Below are 19,053 nucleotides of genomic sequence, written 5' to 3'. Positions count from 1 at the left end.
GGCAATGGATGCAGCACACTTTGGCAGAAGTAGGAATTTGTACAAACAATAATGTCACCAAACAGTAACAGAGAGACCAATTCCTTCCAAGAGCACACATTCAATGATCTGGGGTCCCTGCATGAGAATTCACTTCCTAAAGTTTCTATCACCCCAGGAACCAGGTCACTCATCATGGACCTTTGGAGGACAGTGAAACCAATATAACTACCATAGGATAGACCAGCATTGGATATTATTTTTCATTTAAAAATATTGACAATAAAGGGAATTCTGAGTAACTAGAAGTGATTGAGATGAGTTAATAACACAAGACAGATATAAGAAAGGAAGCCAAAATATAAGAAAGATAATGTTTCATAAACATTTTCAAAGCCAAGGTGAAAGCCGCCTTAAGGAAAAATTTGATGGAAGTGTGCATATTTACTTTCGTATCTATCCTCTGTTACAACAGTCTTCAATAAAGGCTTCCTTGTCTATTTAACTGTGTCCACTACAATTTCTCTTTGGTAATTATAAGTAAATATGTTGCTTAACACCTTAAAAGGAGGACTTAGTTATCTTAAATGAAACAGTGCTAGGAAAATAGTGTTAGGTTACTGCTGGCTAGCATGAGATTCAACCATTTGTTGACTTCCATCACAATTGCGCTTCACAAATCACTAACAGAATTTGGCAGGAGCTGGAATAGAACTTGAGTTATAGTAACAGCTCATTGGCATATTTTAGTGCAATCATTCATAAGAAGATTTCAATAAAAAGTGAAAGAGTCCTGGACAAGTGGAAGGGCCCATGTTGCAAACCAAAATACCCTGGGCAAAACTACTTTGGGTAGGAAAGAAATCTTGAGATGACTGATTATCCTTTATTTCCAAATTTTTGAAGGGAGTGCATTGCTGGCATGCAAATTAATTATTACCTAATCATGATAGGCTATATCCTTAAAGATCAATTCTTCTAGTAATCAATTGTCAAAGAGTCCTCCCTATTTTGAGCATTTTTGGTATTAGAGTAAAAGGTAATAGATGACAGTGGATGGGAGCCAGAGGAGTCAGCTTTGAAGAGTAACATTTTTTTTTCCTGAAACATCTTAACAGAAACACATTTTTCATTTCTCTCTTGCAGTTGTTGTTTCTATGTCCATTGTAGGAAAAAGAAGGGAAGAGAAGAAAAAAATCAAGAACCATGTTTGCACTTCTTTCTCAATTTCCATTTGAAAATATTACTGATAAGTAAAAAACTTAAAATTACAGAATGAAAAATGATAATGAGTGAAAAGAGCATGGTTGATTAATTTAGTCGAGCTATTCAAAAAAGATTTGAGATACCTTTAATAAAAGCATAGTTTTTGTATACATATCAGAGAAACACAGGATGCTCTACTCCCTCCCAATATTGCTAATCCGTTGTTTCATAGAATTCAGAATAATTATTAGGTATTTTAAGAACTTAGTTTATATCAAGTTACACTTTAAATTTTACCAAAAATTTAATGCCCCTTTCATACAATCAGCATATGTTTAGGAACTGTAAATCTTCGTTTTCAAGTATTTTCAAAAATTGTATATGAAATGGTAGTATCAGTAATGTCTTTGAAGGCTGTTTTCTATTTTCCTGTTTCCAGGATGTTACATTAGAGTATTGTTGGGTATTCTAATGAGGTAAGGAGTAGTCTAAAGTTTCTCAGAAGTTTTTGAGCATGATTTGTTAGCACATGCCTATGTGTGTGTGTGTGTGTGTGTGTGTATATATATATAGAGAGAGAGAGAGAGACAGAGAGACAGATAGACAGAGAGACAGAAGAGACAGAGAGAGAAGAGGGTTTGTTATATATAGTTTGCTTTGTTTATTTACTTGATTACTCTTTTTAACTTTGTGCATCAGCTTCTTATTAGTTACATGACTTTAAATAAGTTGAATTTACTTAACGGGAACTTTTGTTATTGTTACTGGAAATGCAACTTGGAACAGACATTTTAGAACATGGTTGTGCAGTTTTTTACAGACTAAATATGTGCTTACCACAAGATCCAGAAATCATACTCTTTGCCACTTATCCAGATGAATTGAAAACTTACGTCCATATGATGTAGGTTAAGCAAATAACTAGCTGTGTCTCCAGAGCTTGAGTCACTAGCTGTCAGGGCACAATCCACCTCCTTCTCTGATATTTGGCAGCTAATTTAGGATACAAAATAATGTGTAGAAAAGGAATGGTCACTTGGGGACATGATTCGTCATTTTTAGCTCTTGTTTATACTCCTGTGGAACTGTGGTCTTCCTATATTTTACTTGTTGAAAATTATGATTAGTTTCAAATCAAGCCTGTGAATATAGAGTGAACTAAATTATGTCTTTGCAAAAACTGATGAGGTGGGATAGGGGGACTTGGAGGGGAGCAAGGGTATGAGGGAAGTGTGGTTATCTTCTTGGAACCATACTTATGGAAAGCATAAAATCTGTTCTCTTTTCACCAATAATTTCTAAAAATATTTATTTATTCATTTGGAAGTTAGAATGACACAGGGAGAGGGAGGAAGGGAGAGAGAGTGGGAGGGAGAGAGAGGGAGAAGGAGAGAGATAACAAAATTCTCTCAGTGCCATATCTCAAAAGACACCTCTAGCCTAACCCCCCAGGGGATCTAGTTTTATCAAAGACATGAAAGGAAAGATCCCCCTCAGAACAATCGCAGCCTAAATGGAAAGGGCCTTACCAGACGCTACTGAGCAGTCCTACTGCAGTTTAGCTACAAGGCATTGCAAGCTGGGAACATTTGTCAAGAACTAAACTTCTACCTCTAGATTCTTCACAGGTACACAGAAAGGACAAATCTGCCTACTCGTTTGAACAAATTGAAGATCTCGCATACCTCCTCAAAAAGGCAAAAGGATAGGTAAAGTCTGCTTTTGTATATCGAGGCTGTTGTACCTTATGGCAGACATGTGTTTTACCCACCTCCTCCCTTGATTCTCTCAGGAAGATCCTGTTGGCAGAAAAACTCCTTAGTGAGTTCTGCTATCATCACAGTAGGAGATCCTGGTATACTTCATGAAGCCACATTAAAAAATCTCTATCTCTTGGGGGAAACCTAGTCTATACTTCAGGCCAGCTTTTACAGCAAGTGTTTAAGTCTGTGGCTGCTCTGTCTAAGGTGGTTGTGGACTACCAGCTAGCCTTAGAGGGTGCACTGGTTGAACAAGGAGGAGCATGTGCCTTGATTAATAATATTTGTCACATCAACTCTAAGGGCAGTATGTTCACTGAAAAAGACATTACAAAGTTTTATTCCCAGCCTAGATTATTTTATAATCTGTGCAGGAATAATTTATCAGCATTTACTATTTGGGAAACAATAATATGTTTCCTTTTTTTTTTTTACAGGGGATTCCACCAGTGATTTATATTTTCCCAGTTATGTTCATTCTGATCAATAAGCTTGTTTATTTAAGAAGTCAACAGCTTCTCACAGTAGTAGTGATGATATTGCAAGGGCCACAGCCCTTGGCAGTGCCTAATGAAAATCCCCTGGCTTAGCCGGCGCCGTGGCTCAATAGGCTAATCCTCCACCTTGCGGCGCCGGCACACCGGGTTCTAGTCCCGGTTGGGGCACCGGATTCTGTCCCGGTTGCCCCTCTTCCAGGCCAGCTCTCTGCTATGGCCAGGGAGTGCAGTGGAGGATGGCCCAGGTGCTTGGGCCCTGCACCCCATGGGAGACCAGGAAAAGCACCTGGCTCCTGGCTCCTGCCAGGATCAGCGCGGTGCGCCGGCTGCAGCGGCGGCCATTGGAGGGTGAACCAGCGGCAAAAAGGAAGACCTTTCTCTCTGTCTCTCTCTCTCACTGTCCACTCTGCCTGTCAAAAAAAAAAAAAAAAAAAAAAAGAAAATCCCCTGGCTCATGAAACAGATGCATTAGATGAGATGGTTAGAGGTTTCCTCTCCGGAGATAATCAAGAACCAGGCCCTCGATCAGTGGAAAGTAGACACAGAACACGGAACGCCATCACTTAGTACTCCCTTAATATTTTTTTTTATTGGACAGTGAGAGAGAGAGACAGAGAGAAAGGTCTTCCTTTGCCGTTGGTTCACCCTCCAATGGCCACCGCAGCCAACGCGCTGCGACAGGCGCATCGCGCTGATCCAATGGCAGGAGCCAGGTACTTATCCTGGTCTCCCATGGGGTGCAGGGCCCAAGTACTTGGGCCATCCTCCACTGCACTTCCTGGCCACAACAGAGAGCTGGCCTGGAAGAGGGGCAACTGGGACAGAATCCGGCGCCCAGACCGGGACTAGAACCCGGTGTGTTGGCGCCGCAAGGCGGAGGATTAGCCTAGTGAGCCGCGGCGCCGGCCGAGTTCTCCCTTAATATTAAGGGTTGATATTCTCTGAGGGCAGAATGATGTGGGATAGAAAAGCAGCTAGTTGGGTCTGCAGAGCTGGAAAGCATAAGCCACTGCCTCGTTCTCCACTCTTAGTTGTCAATCAAAAATGTTTGCCTTCCCATAACACACCTGCTATACCCAAGACCCATGCATAGAGGATCTAAAAGGAGTGCAAGATTGGAGAATATTCTCTTTCCATGTGGGCCTCACTTGAAGGTACTGCACCCACGTTTCAGTGCTTACATTCTTCAGCATTCAAACAGATCATTTCCACTCTCCCAACTCCCTGTTTAGGGACAGACTTTCCCCATTGCAGGTAGCATTTCAAGTTTTCCCTTTCCTCCCTAGTTTGTGGACAATCATTTGGCATACTTGTATTGTATTGTTGTCTATGTAAAGCAGACAACACTCACACATGAATATATATTTTTCCCTCACTGCCAAATAGACTATTCTTTGCATACAATAGCAGTCTCTGCTTAGTAGTTCTATCTCTGCAAGAAACAAGAACCTGGTTTAAAAATGAATATCTCATTGCTCATATCACATACTAACACCTGCACCTAGATGTTCATGACAAATTTACAGTTACAAAAGATTAGATACACGCAAGATATCCTTTAGAAGGGGAATGGATAGATATACTGTGGTATATCCAGTGAATGGAGTGTTATTCAATGCTAACAATAAATGAGCTATCAATAGAAAAGACAGGGAGGAATCCTAAATACATTTTACTAGGTTAAATAAAGCAATCTGAAAGGCTACATGTTGTATGATTCCAATTACATGTCATTCTGGAGAAGGCAACATTGTGAACACAATAGAGTAGTAGTGGTTGCCAGAATTTGGGATAAGGGTGGCCCAGATTGAACAGCAAGAGAACAGAAAATTCTTAGGACCATGAAATGATTCTGAGTCATACTGCAATAAAGGTGAATCTATGTCATTACATATCTACCCAAACCCTTAGAATATATAACACCAAGGATCCTATTGTAAATCATATGCTTTGGGAAACAATAACTTGGCAATTGCTTAATTAGAAGAAATGTGTCACTCTGTTGTGACATATTGATAGTCAAGGAGATCTTGCATGTGTGTGCTCAGGGATATGTAGAGATTGAACTGTCTTACAATTTTGCTATGAGCCTAACCCTGATCTAAAAATCAAGTTTATTAATTTGGAGACAAAATTGTTTAAATTTTCTTTTTTTTATTTTTTATTTCGTAAATATAAATTTTCAAAGTACAGTTAATGGATTACAATGGCTTCCCCTCCATAATTTCCCTCCCACTCACACCCCTCCCATCTCCCACTCCCTCTCCCATTCCATTCACATCAAGATTCATTTTCAATTATCTTTATATACCGAAGATCAATTCAGTATATATTAAGTAAAGATTTCATCAGTTTGCACCCCCACAGAAACACAAAGTGTAAAATACTGTTTTAGTACTAGTTATAGCATTACTTCACACTGAACAACACACTAAAGACAGATCCCACATGAGAAGTAAGTACACAGTGACTCCTGTTGTTGACTTAACAATTTGACACTCTTGTTTATGGTGTCAGTAAATTCTCTTGACCACAATTTCATCAAATGTGAAATATGGATAATAAAGTAACTATTTCATATATTGGTTGTGTGGGCAAATCAGTTGACATTATTTGCACTGATTTGTTCTTGTCACATAAGAAGTATTCACTTGTTAGTGGCTCTTCTTGGTCACGTGTCATGATTTACAGCTAGTTTATTTCATTTCTATGATCTCAGTTGTTCACAAACATCCTCAGTTAATCCTGCGAGCTAGAATCACCAGAGATTGTTAGCTATAACAGAGCTATACGCTATACTTAAATAAATAAAGAGTGTGCTTTAAAGGTGAATTTTGTAGGTTCCTAAGGTCAGAACTGGAAACCAGTCTAGTGACTTCTAGAACAACCTTTTCTCATTGCCTACTTTTGTCTAAGGAACTTCTTACATGCTTAAGAAGTATTTATTTATTTTGAAAGTCAGAGTTACAGAGAGAGAGAGAGAGACAGAGAGAGACAGAGAGAGAGAGAGAAAGATCTTCCATCTGCTGTTTCACTCTCCAGATGGCCACAATGACCAGCACTGGGCCAAGTTAAATCCAGGAAAGAGGAGCATCATCCAGGTCTCTATGTGGTTGGCAGGGCCCAAAAAACTTGGGCCATCAACACTGTTTTTTTTTTTTTTTTCCCAAGCCATTATCAAGCAGTTGGATTGAAGTAGAGCAGCCAGGACTTGAACAGGAACCCACTTGGGATGTGTGCATCACAAGTGGCAGCTTTAAACACTACACCGCAATGCCAATTGCTCTTACAGTCAAAAGATTGTAGGAAACCCAGATTTTGGACAGTAGTCTGGTAATAGAAACTCATAAATACCAGAACCATGCAAAGAAGGGAATGTCTGAATTGATGAATAAATTAAAAAAAAAACCTTTTTCTGTATGTAGCCTATATCTAAAAGAGTTTATTAGGTGCTTACATTTGGAATATTTTAAAACCTAAGATACATAAAACCATGGTTCATTAGTTTTCAGAGTGATGACATCATCATGAGTCTTTGTGAAAATACACTGCATGTTCCTGAGAAAATAAGGGTGAAAAAGGCAAGTGACATTTTATTAGTATGGTGTAGAATACAAAAACATACAAAAAGGAAACTGACATTTTATGATTTGATTATTGATTGTTAATATTCCTTTGGAACACTGGTCTTTCGGCTTTTTACTTGTTGAACACTGTGGCTAGTGATGCAATAAGCCTGTGATTGTAAAGTAAATTGCAATTGTATTATTGTGAAAACTAAAGGACAGAAAGTGCCTTGAGAACACACACACACACACACACACACACACACATATATATATATATATTATTCTTGCCTTGTCTTTCAGATCTTCTGTCTCAATCTCCCTGCCCTTCAACACTAGCTTTTACACATTCTCTCAGTTAATTCTAAAGTTTCATCACTAATTTCACACTAAACAGTGTTTCAGTCTGTCTCTTCCAGATCTGTTGGTACCTTTTTGGCAGGGGTATCCTCCTTCGAAGTGAGATAGGAGAGAACAGGTAGTAGAATGTAAAATCTTTCTGTCTATATAAAACTCTCAGCTTGATTCTTGCACAGCTAAACCTGGGACAAGATGCAGCAGCTCAGGTCTCTCCCGGAGGCAGAGCCAGAGAACCCTGAGCCATAGCTACAGAGGTGGCCCAGGCCAAAAAGGAAGGTTAAGTTGTTGCTTTGAATGTGACCCAGTGATTGGAGGCCACAGGGCAGAATAAAATTGAAATGAGGCAGTCTGAGCCAGTTGAGACCCATCCATATGCTTCATGAATAATCAACAATGTGGAGAAACAGTGGCTGGTTATTTAATGCAGTTTATAGAATGTAATTTCCTTTGTTTTTAGAACATCATGAATGTAGATGAAATGCCCTTTCATTTCACATTTAAGCTGTAAAATGTCACCACTATTTCCAGTTTAGTAGATGCTGTGTTTCTTTAAAACTTTTGATTTCACAAATACCATGCTATGTTGTTGCATAAGGTCAGAATTATTTTCTTGTTGTTTATATGCAGCTTTACCAACTAAATCAATTTTTGGTCTTTAGGAGAACAGAGAAACTGCTAATAGGTTAGACTTTGCTATACATAGTAATTCTTCATAACACATCTTTATACTGAGAAATGTGATTTTATGACAACATCTCCCTATCACATGCTCTCATGCACAAGATAGCATCTTTCCCTAAAATTCTGTGTTATCAATATTTGCTTATTGAATCCTTGTTAGACACAGATCACTGAACTAGTTTCTGAGTATAAAAGTTACCATTAAAAGTAGCTTTCTGTAAATATGAGAAAAAAACATACGCAATCACGCACACATTAGGAAATGCACGGTAGCTGTAGCAATACAAAGTAAAGCTAAATGGCAACCAATACAAATAAAAGATAAAGGAGGGTAGAAGGAGGATCTGTGATGGACATGTGTCTTTCGCCGCCTCAGTTTTCTTTTGGTGTCTACCCCTTACCCCTCTGCCCATGGAACAGGGTAAGTGAAAGATGCTGTCCCAGGTCCAGTAGTGTGTACAATACTCCTGCCTAGTTCATTAACCTATTCTTCCTCCCAGTCACACTGCCTTACACTGGACCCATAAAAATTTTCTTCCTGATGTACTATAACAATAAGAAAGTACAATTTCTGTTTGAGCTATGGGCTAATAGGAGGAAATCATGGAACTCCTCATGGTCCTCTTTGCCAGTCAATTAGAAGAGTTTCTGTTAATAAAGCCAATACCAAAGAAAGCAGGATTGAGAAAGAGTGAGATATTCGTGGATCCTGTTCTACTTGGAATCTCTTCCTTCTTTGGTCATTTCCAGGGATGTAAGCTGATAAATCCTTTTTTATTCTTAATCGAGTTTTAATTGGGTTCATGGCACAAGCCACTAGGAAAAGGGTTCTGAATAACAGAAGAGCAATAGTTAACTGAGGAATGAAATCGACCACGAAGGCTTCTAGGAATGATTTGAACAGAACTGAGTGCTATTTAGGATGATTAAAATGCAAAATGAGCTTAGTAAAAATTGCGTGAGCAAAATAAGTTTAGTAAAATTACTTGAGCAAAGAACAATGCATGACTCTAGCAATTCTCAAAAGCAAAAGGGGTTCACAGAGCACAGCTCTGTAATGTGGACAGACAGCAGTTGTGGATGGAAAACAGAAGTGTAATTCAGAAACCTCTGATTGGTTATATATAGCTGGGCATTTGCACTTTTTCTTTTTTTCTTTTTTTTTTTTTTTTTTAAGTTGGCCACCTTGTATTGACTATCTCAGCTATGTGATTGTCTGGAATTCAGTTGTTTGCTACAAAATATTCTTGTAAGTTAGATTTTATACTAATTTATGTCTATGTTGACTTTCATTTTTTAAAAACCTCTCTTCTATTGTAATTCTGAGCAGGAGGGAAGATAATGGCTTGTGGCCCCTCTACTTGAATTGTCTGGAAATTTTCACTTCACTTTAATTTCTGCTATTTTTATATACTCTGTTAACATTTCTGGACATCATATTCCACAGTCTCTTTGGAATATAAAAATGGAATTCTGTCTTTTAAAACCAAATGAATGCAACTGGAAACCATTAAGCTTAGTGAAATAAGCCAGTCTCAAAAAGACAAATAGCATGTATTTCCTCTATATATGGCAGTTAATATAGAATACCAAAAAGTGCATAAGAATGAAACAGATATCTTTTCACATGATTGTTGGTTTTAGCCCTTGTTTATACTACTATGGTCCTGTGGTCTTCCTATTTTTTTTACTTGTTGACTATTATGATTAGAAGCAAATTATGCTGGTGATTATAGAGTGGATTAAAACTATGTTTATGTAAAACTTAATGAAAAAGAAATGGAAGGAGAGAGGTTAGTGGGGGGAGGAAAGTAGAGGGAGGAGAGTATGGTTATCTTCTTAGAACAGTACCTATTAAATACATGAAATATTTTCCCTTTATATTAATAAAAATAAATAATTAAAATATTTTTTGAAATCTTACAATTTTAATGATTTTTAAAAAGATTTACTTCATTTATTCGTAAGGCAGAGTTACAGAGAGAGAGGGAGAGACAGAAAATTAGGTCTTTCATCTTTTGGCTCACTTCCCAAATGGCCACAAAGGCAGGGGCTAGGCCAAGTTGAAGCCAGGAGCTGGGAGCTTCTTCCGGGTCAACCATGTGGGTGCAAAAAATAAGCACTTGTATCATCCTCAGCCTCTTTCCCAGGCACATTAGCAGTGCGCTGGATTGGGGGTGGAGCAGCTGTGACTGGAACTGGCACTCATGTGGGATGCCAGCCTTGCAGGCAGTGGCTTACCTAGCAATGCCACAACATTGGCACCCAATGATATTTTTAAAATGTAAATTCATGGTGTTTTGTGTTGTCATTAAACAAATTCATTTTGTTTCTTAAATTCACCATTTATGTTCCTCAGAGTCCTTGCATTTCCCGAATTTTTCCTCAGAATTGCAAGTAAGTCAGAAATGATTTTTAGATCCCGATGCTTTGCTAACAGTTTTTAGTAATACCCCTGCCTTGCTTTATAGTCAGAAGGAAGGGTGCAGCAGTCATTTCCAACTCAATTTAGAATGAGACCTTTAGTTTAAGAATTTCATTAAAATCAGTGACCTGCAAATATACACAGGTATCCTCATAAACTTACCAGTTCTTTTCCTTGGGAAACACTCAAACAGAGGGCTGTGGCATATAATAACTTTAAGTTCTAGTAGGTTGAAATGGGAAAAATTCAGTAACAACAGGTTCCATTAGCATTTTGCAGTCTTCCAGGTGCTTCTACTCAGCTATGGGTAGAGACAAACTGTACATAGTGAAATGGTGATCAAAGATGGGTTCCTACTACAGAAATGCTCCATTGTCAATCAGCTAGCAATGGCAGGCCAGTTTCCATAAACAGCTATTGAGTTCACCCAGTGGCTGGCCTTGGGTGAGGAATGTCACTTTTGTTCAATCATGTTGTTCCATACATTTTCCCCAAATTCCTTTTTAAATTTAGTTTGTCCCTCATAATAAAATAATAAAGCAAAACAAAAATCCTCAAACCAATTTCACTAGTTTAAATGTTTGTAGTTGTATAGGTTAGTTTTAGTTGTTAATTAAGATATTTCATACATAGTACACAGTAAAATGGTGATCAAAGATTGGTTCCTACTCCAGCAATGCTCATTTCTTTGGGTGTGATTCCCAAAGGGAGAGAATTTCTAATACATACTTGATGACTAAGGTAGGCTCAGAGTCAATGATGGCTAACACGTCTCAGTAACAGTGTAGCCTTCACTTAATGCTATAGATGTGATTAATTTAAGCCTCATTTTTATTTTTTAAAGTTTTTTAAATGCTTTTGACAATTACATAGATTCTAGTTGGCCATCCATGCCGCTGGAATTTTATAATCAGGGACTGGTGACATAAAATGTACAGATTCAGCATTTGAAAATTCACCAGCTTGCTGAAATTTATTTGTAATCCCACATAAACACTCCCAGAGCTTTCATTCATGGACTTGCCCAATGTAGTAGAAAGTTAGAGTTGTCTAACTCATACATTTCCAACTACAGTAACACAAGGCCTCTTTCCTGGCTGCTTCTTTCAGTTCTCATACTGAAAATCATTGTGCCCTTTTTAAAGAATACTTAGTGGCATGTTTTCTGCAAACTTGTGGGGGTTTTTTGCTGTTGTTTTTGGTTTTTCTGTTTAAAATATTCCCCCTAGTTGACTTTCTTCCTGATGGGAACCCAAAATGACTACACTGTTACTGAGACGTGTTAGCCATCATTGACTCTGAGCCCACCTTAGTCATCAGCTATGTATTAGAAAGTCTCTCCCTTTGGGAAACGCACCCAAAGAAATCATGGAGCATTTCTAGAGTAGGAATCCATCTTTGATCACCATTTCACTATGTACAGTTTGTCACTTCCCATGGCAATGTCCATTCGCCATCATTGATTGCACTGTTTTCACCTGGAAAGCAAAAGTCTCTTTTTTTGACTTTTCATCCATATTATTCCGTGGAAACTTCGAGTCCTGTTTGGAACTTGCTAAGTCCTTGTGTTGGGATAAGCACTGATCCACACATCTAAGTTTGTTCTCATCTTCCCTCTCATGCATCACACCGAGAATGTGTTCCAACACTTGCTGTGGGAACTAGGAAAAGGCCTGAAGGTACCCCATCTAAATCAGTCTGGAGTGGTTGTTATTACTGCGTTGTCCTGGGTAGGGCTAGCAGCTAAGTGAAGAGACGAAGTTCCTAGATCATCTTTCTGTGAATTATTCCGTTGACTTGTATCTTCTTGTCATTCTTATCTCTTTCCAGGGAAAATTTCTTCTGATTTGTTTAACGTATCTCATGCTTGTAGAGGTGGTCAGCAGTGGCAGAATAGGGTGTAGAACAAGAGTAGTGGAAAATGGTCCACTTTTCCCTTTGTTTCTAAATATGGAGTAGCTGTAATAGCTTACTTTTCCTGCCCAAAGTTTGCAGCATACTATGGGCCTAATATCCCTTATTTTCTCTTCATATTGAATTTGGAAATGTGCTGAGGTTCAGCTTTTGGTTCCTTCTTCCATAGTCAGTGGAAACTATGATAGCTATGTGGCCTCTGCCCTGAAGACTGGGAGTGAGGCTTTTGGTGTCACTGTCATGGGTGACTGGATTAAAGGACAGTTCTCTCTGTTGGTCAGCAACTTCTGTACCTACCAAGTGTGACTGAAAGAAGACATGGGGTTGAATGAAATTAGCCTATCCTAGCTAGAAGGAGACAACATCAGTGAGTTGGTTCTTGGGGCAGATGCTTTGGAAAGAAGATATATAATTTTTGATGCAAGAGGAATAAATTTATTTAACAATGTATTTAACAATACATGAATGTATTTAACAATACATTAATGGTTTTTTTTTCTTGAATTTTAGAAAAAGAAAACTTTTTTTTTTTGACAGGCAGAGTGGACAGTGACAGAGAGAGACAGAAAGAAAGGTCTTCCTTTGCCGTTGGTTCACCCTTCAATGGCCACCGAGGCCAGCATACTGTGGCCGGCGCACCGCGCTGATCCAAAGGCAGGAGCCAGGTGCTTCTCCTGGTCTCCCATGGGGTGCAGGGCCCAAGGACTGGGGCCATCCTCCACTGCACTCCCTGGCCACAGCAGAGAGCTGGCCTGGAAGAGGGGCAACTGGGACAGAATCCGGCGCCCGGACCGGGACTAGAACCCGGAGTACTGGCACCGCAGGCGGAGGATTAGCCTAGTGAGCCGCGGCGCCGGCCAGAAAAACAAAACTTTTAATGTCATATTTTCTAACCCAAGTTAATGTGCTATCTCAGAAAATGAATTAAAATATTCATTAAAAATGTTCCCCATGTTTAGATCTGAAGTGATGTGTAATATCCCTAACTGAAAGAAGGGTGACAGGTGCCTGATGGAAAGAATAACACATATCACATAATTTTTGTTCAAGTATGAGTTGAAGTGTAGTGCTCTTGATCATCAGGTCAATGTGAATGAATTTAATAGCAACATATATATATATACACACACACACACACACACACATATACATAATATATATATTACATATATAGTATATATAGCAATATATATGTTGCTATTAAATAGAAATGTACATAAAACACAGTTATGCACAATGTTGAGAATGTCAGAACCAGAGTCCTTTGGCAACATAACTGTACATCCTGTTTGACAGCAATAGTTCAATATTTCCTAAATCAGTGTCCAAACAAATGTTCTAAAATTATGTAACTACTGTGAAAAATGAAAATATATCCTATTTAGATGTTAACTCTATGTATTTTTGCTCTAACTTGGATATAAACTATTGTGTAGATCTATCATTTCAAATCAAAGTTGTATCAATACATTGTCCACTTGAAAAGCTATTTTTATTGTCATACTAATATTCAAGATAGGTAGGTTAATTCAAGATAGGTACATTTTATTTTCATTTACTTTGTTTACTTTCTTGAACCACAATAGATGAAGAAAGTATCTGAATTTTTCTGTTATAGTGGAGCTGTGTTTTGTTTTTATTTATAGCATAAATATGCCTAATCTTAAAATTCACATTATTGATTTATCTTAAGACTTTACTTTGTTGGGGTGGGCATTTGTCTTAGTAGATAAGACATCACTTGGTATGCCTGCATCTCATACCAGAGTACCTGAGTTTGAGTCCTGGCACAAGTTCTGATTCCAGCTTCCCACTTAAGCACACCCTGGGAGACAGCAAGTGATGGCTCGACTAGTTGGGCACCTGCCACCCACACAGGAGACCCAAACTGGTGACTTGATTACTGGCTTTGGCCAGGCCAATCCCCACCTATAATGGGCATTTAGACAGAGGGACATAATCAGTAGAAGACTTTTTTTTCAGCCTCTCTGCCTTGCTTTTTATCTTTCTGTCTCTCTGTGCTTCAAATAAATTAAAAAATAATAACTTTATTTCACCTGTTTTCTTGACAACTGCAGTTACAGAAATAGCTGCACTTTGACCCATCAAATAATGGGCTGTGCATCTGCTTCAAAGAGAAATCCTGAGTTATTGGCCTGGTAAAACTCACTGAACATTTATAATGCTTTTTTTCATTTTCTTAAAAAATTCCAAAAATATTTGTTTTAAGCTCTCTAGAATAAAATATTGTTTACCAATTTCAAAATATAATATTAGTAATTGACTTTAATCCTGCACAAAACTGAGTGCATTTCAGTATAATAATTCATCTACAATAATCCAGTGATACAAGGGCTTAAAAGAAAACAAACTAGACTGAACTTATTAAATTATTATGCCACATTTTGATTTTTTCTTAATAATATTTATAGTTTCAGCAAAATAAAAATAAGTTAGGCATTTGGTTTTTAAATATTTATTATGTATTTGAATATATTCAAATCATATCTCGAATACCTTTTTTTCCCCATTACCTAACAGGCAATATTTGATTAAATGGCTCTTCCAAACATTTTTATCTACAATTAAGATAAATTTAGGGACCGGCATTGTGGTGTAGCGGGTAAGGCCATCGCCTGCAGTGCCAGGATTCTATATGGATGCCAGTTCAAATCCCGGCTGTTCTCTGCTGTGACCTGGGAAAGCAGCAGAATACCCAAGTCCTCGGGCCCCTGCACCCACGTGGGAGATCCAGAGGAAACTCTGGCTCCTGGCTTCGGATTGGGGCAGCTCCAGCCAATGTGGCCATCTGGGGATTGACCCAGCAATGGGAGACCTCTCTCTCTCTCTGCCTCTCCTCTCTCTGTGTAACTCTGATTTTCAAATAAAATAAAATAAATAAATCTTTAAAAAAGATAAAAATTATTCTGTCTTGCCTTAAATATTCTATTTAGGTTGTAAAAGTGGTTCTTCTATTAAAAAAATCTTACCAGTTATTGAAGCAGAACAATTAATTTATTTCCAGGAGCCTCTTTTTTGGAGGTTGTCACCTTTGAAATGCACACATTATTTAAAGAACATACCAACCATTTACAATGGAAGTTTGAATACGTCAGACATTACTGAAATTTATTTCATAATGTGTTCATGGATTACTTTCATTGTTTTAGTATTTTATTAAAATGAATCAGTAGGGAGATGATGGATTGAATAGATGGACAGAAAAAGAAAGAGAGAAAGAGAATGTACACTTGTGTACATGTAATGTGCATATTTAACAATTAGTGGTTGACATAAATAAAACATCTGAATTATTTACTTTTACTCCTACTACCTGACTACAATTACACAGAAATTATATTAAAAATATCTAATCCTTGGATTTCTGTTTTGTCTTATTTACCTTGAAGCATTGTTTATCTGTGTTCTTTAAATTGCCTCTTCAAGTTGCCTTACACATCAAAGACCAAGCATATGTATGAATTCCATAAGTTTAAATTAAACAAAGTTGGGACTATAAAGGTGAATAAAATGTAGAAAAATGAAATTTGACTAATCGCACCAAAGTTGTTAATTGCTAGTTTTATTTTAATTTTGATGTTGAGGTATGTAACAACTTATCTAATTTTAACAGCTCTTTACCAACAAAGAAAGACAAAGATAGAGGAGGGAGAGACAGAAAGACTTGTTATTAGAAGTCAGTTCAGATGATAAATGATGGAGAACAAGAATTTGCAATATCTGCAGTTGTCAACCTGGAGGGCCGAGAGAGCCAAAGCATAGTTGCTGTGCAAGCTAATAGGCTTGAGAGCACGGAAAGCCATCGGTTGGAGTTCAGTCTGAATCTGAATCTAAAGTCCAGAAAAGATTCTTTCAGAAAAATTTCCTGGCACACAGACACAGAGACAGAAACCTCTCATACATGACCTTTTAATTTCATTCTGACCTTCATTGAATTGGATGAGACCCAACCATACTCAGGCAGCAATCTACTTTACTCAGTTCAGCAATTCAGTTGTTAATCTCTTTGAGAAATATCCCCATGGAGATATAGAAATAATGTTTATTCAGCTATCTGGGTATCCAATGGCTCAGTCAAACTGACAGATGGTATTAGGCATAATAGAAGGGCACACTTTTATCTGTGTCCCTGTCTCTGAAATAGAGAAACATCAAAGCATAAAAGAATAATGGTGGCAATTCAGGGTGGCAGACTCCTTGGGTTTGTATCTCAACTTTTCTGCTTGCGTGTAGATGAACACAGGCAATTTCATTACTCATTGAAAATATAAGCGTTTCTATCTCTATATCACAGAAATATATACATCAGAGATGACTGTAGTGCTGTCATGGTGCTATTATGAATTTAAGTGAGATAAGACCTGGAAAATTTCTGATAATAATATTTATGTAAAAAGCATGTTATATAAATTATAGAATTTTCAATTCTTTAAAGGTTTTGCTGAAAGATATATAGTAAATGAGATTATTGAGTTGATGTCATTCTATTAAAGAATGGGAAAATGGGACTTTTCATTGCTCTTCATTAACCATCAAATTTCCCTACACTTATCTAAACCACCATGAATCAATATTTGACCTATTTAATTTGCACTGGGATTTGTATAAATTATATATAGTAGGTATACTTTTAAACAGACTGCTATAATTTTACATAAATTTTACTAATTAGATAGTTTAATTTACAGTATAACACAGCTAATGGCATTTTAAGATAAAACTGCTACATCACTTTAAACATTTCCAATGACATCAAGACAAATGATGATTAAACAATCATTATTATCTACATGTAAAAAGATATTAAGAGTTTTGTCTAATATTAACAGTTTTGTCTAATAATCAGAAATCTGATATTTTTCTTTTCTCTGCTCACATCAATTTCACTGACCTCTTCAAATGTAATTTTTATCATAATGTGATATATTTCATGATATAAATACTTCACTGGTATAATTTTTTCTGTGGTAATAAACATATCCACTCTGCCTGTCAAAAAAAAAAGAAAATCATTCAGTTTTCAAATGTATTTTTTATCCTGATATTAAGATATTTCATTTTTCTCAAAATGAACACACACATATATATATGTACAAACACACATGCATATTTATACATATATATATATACACACACTTGATTAGTCTCTCTAGTGATGCCTTTGGTAGATGAAATTTTTTGATAATCATACTTATAAATTTATTGATAATAGGTATTTAATTCTGAAAAGTTGATATAAGTTTATTTAAACATGGTAGAAAATTAGAATCTGAAATTTCACCAAAGGCTTCTGGGAACTATTTAACATAAATGATGGTTTCTACAAATTGGTAATTAATTCCCTTAAAATACATGATTACATACTTTTGAATGGTTCATATACTTAAGTGGGAAGCTAAAATCTGGGTGACAAATTGCTAATCTGAAGAATGGCAGAGTACTAGGTATGCCAACAGGTTCACAAGAGATCCTTAGACTGTCCTTTCCAGTTTTCCTTTCCTGGGCTCCATTCTAAGTAGATGTCTTAGAAGCTCACTAAGGAAACTTGAAAAATTTACAGTAGTAGACTTTTCACATAACAGCTTATATATTATTTTTTGAAAACTCTAATCTAAAATTTGTTAGAGCTGTTCTTTTCTAGCCTCGATATTCACTTGGGGCATAGTCTCTTTTGTGTACAGAACAGATCGTTATTTTAATGTCTTACATAATTTAAAGCTTGATGAATTGATTTCATTAGCACATTAAATCTGCATAGCACTTACATTGCCCATTCCTCTTAACACAAACTAAAGCGAAAAAAAATCTTCTGTTGTTGTTTGAGATTTCATTTGAGTAGATTAGGCTCTGACTGATTGCCTGCTCTTCATTACCTCATCACAAGTTGCATTGATTAACATTAAAGTAGCTACACTTACATCTTTTCAACATCATATTTAAAGCTTATTTCAAACTTTTATTCACTCTAGAAATTGTGCATTATGCATACTTGGAAATAGTTTCCAAAAATTCTTTCAGTCTATAATGTATTCACAGGCTCTTGATTTTCACCTTGCCCAGCCTAATGCCTTTCATCTTAGGCAATTTTTAAATAACAGTTGTAATCTTTTCCAGCAAGTAATAGTTCTATAAAGCAGACAGAAAGAAAGATATGTGATCCATATCTTCAAAATAAAAAAAGATAAATTTCCTGTCTCCTGACATACCAGAGACATGCTCCATTCAAATGGGTATCCATAAAAAGGGGCAGGTAGTAATTGAATTAGTATTGGTTTAAGTCCGCCTCTAAGCATAAAACCCAAGATCTGCTTTATTGAATTGAGGGACTACATTCTGATACTTTGCATATACAAGTACATTTCATTTTAAATATCTGAAATGCATAAATCTAAAGGGGCTATGAATTTATTATTGATATTTGAAATAAATGAAAAGCTTTAAGTAATTATTATGTATTTATCTTAAAATTGTAACATCACAAAAATTCAGGTAATCATATCATTATTAATCATGCTTATCAGTGGTACTCAGTAAATTAATTTTCAATGTTCACATGCATTATGGAATACACCACTAATAATAAGTAGGATTTTTTATGTACTGTAATCTGGACTGAGAACAATACCATATTAGAACAGATACTC

The sequence above is a fragment of the Oryctolagus cuniculus genome, chromosome 4, assembly GCF_051225735.1.
Source record: "Oryctolagus cuniculus isolate XC-2025 breed Fujian yellow rabbit chromosome 4, ASM5122573v1, whole genome shotgun sequence".
Classification (NCBI taxonomy): domain Eukaryota; kingdom Metazoa; phylum Chordata; class Mammalia; order Lagomorpha; family Leporidae; genus Oryctolagus; species Oryctolagus cuniculus.
Note: the sequence above shows the minus strand (reverse complement) of the source record.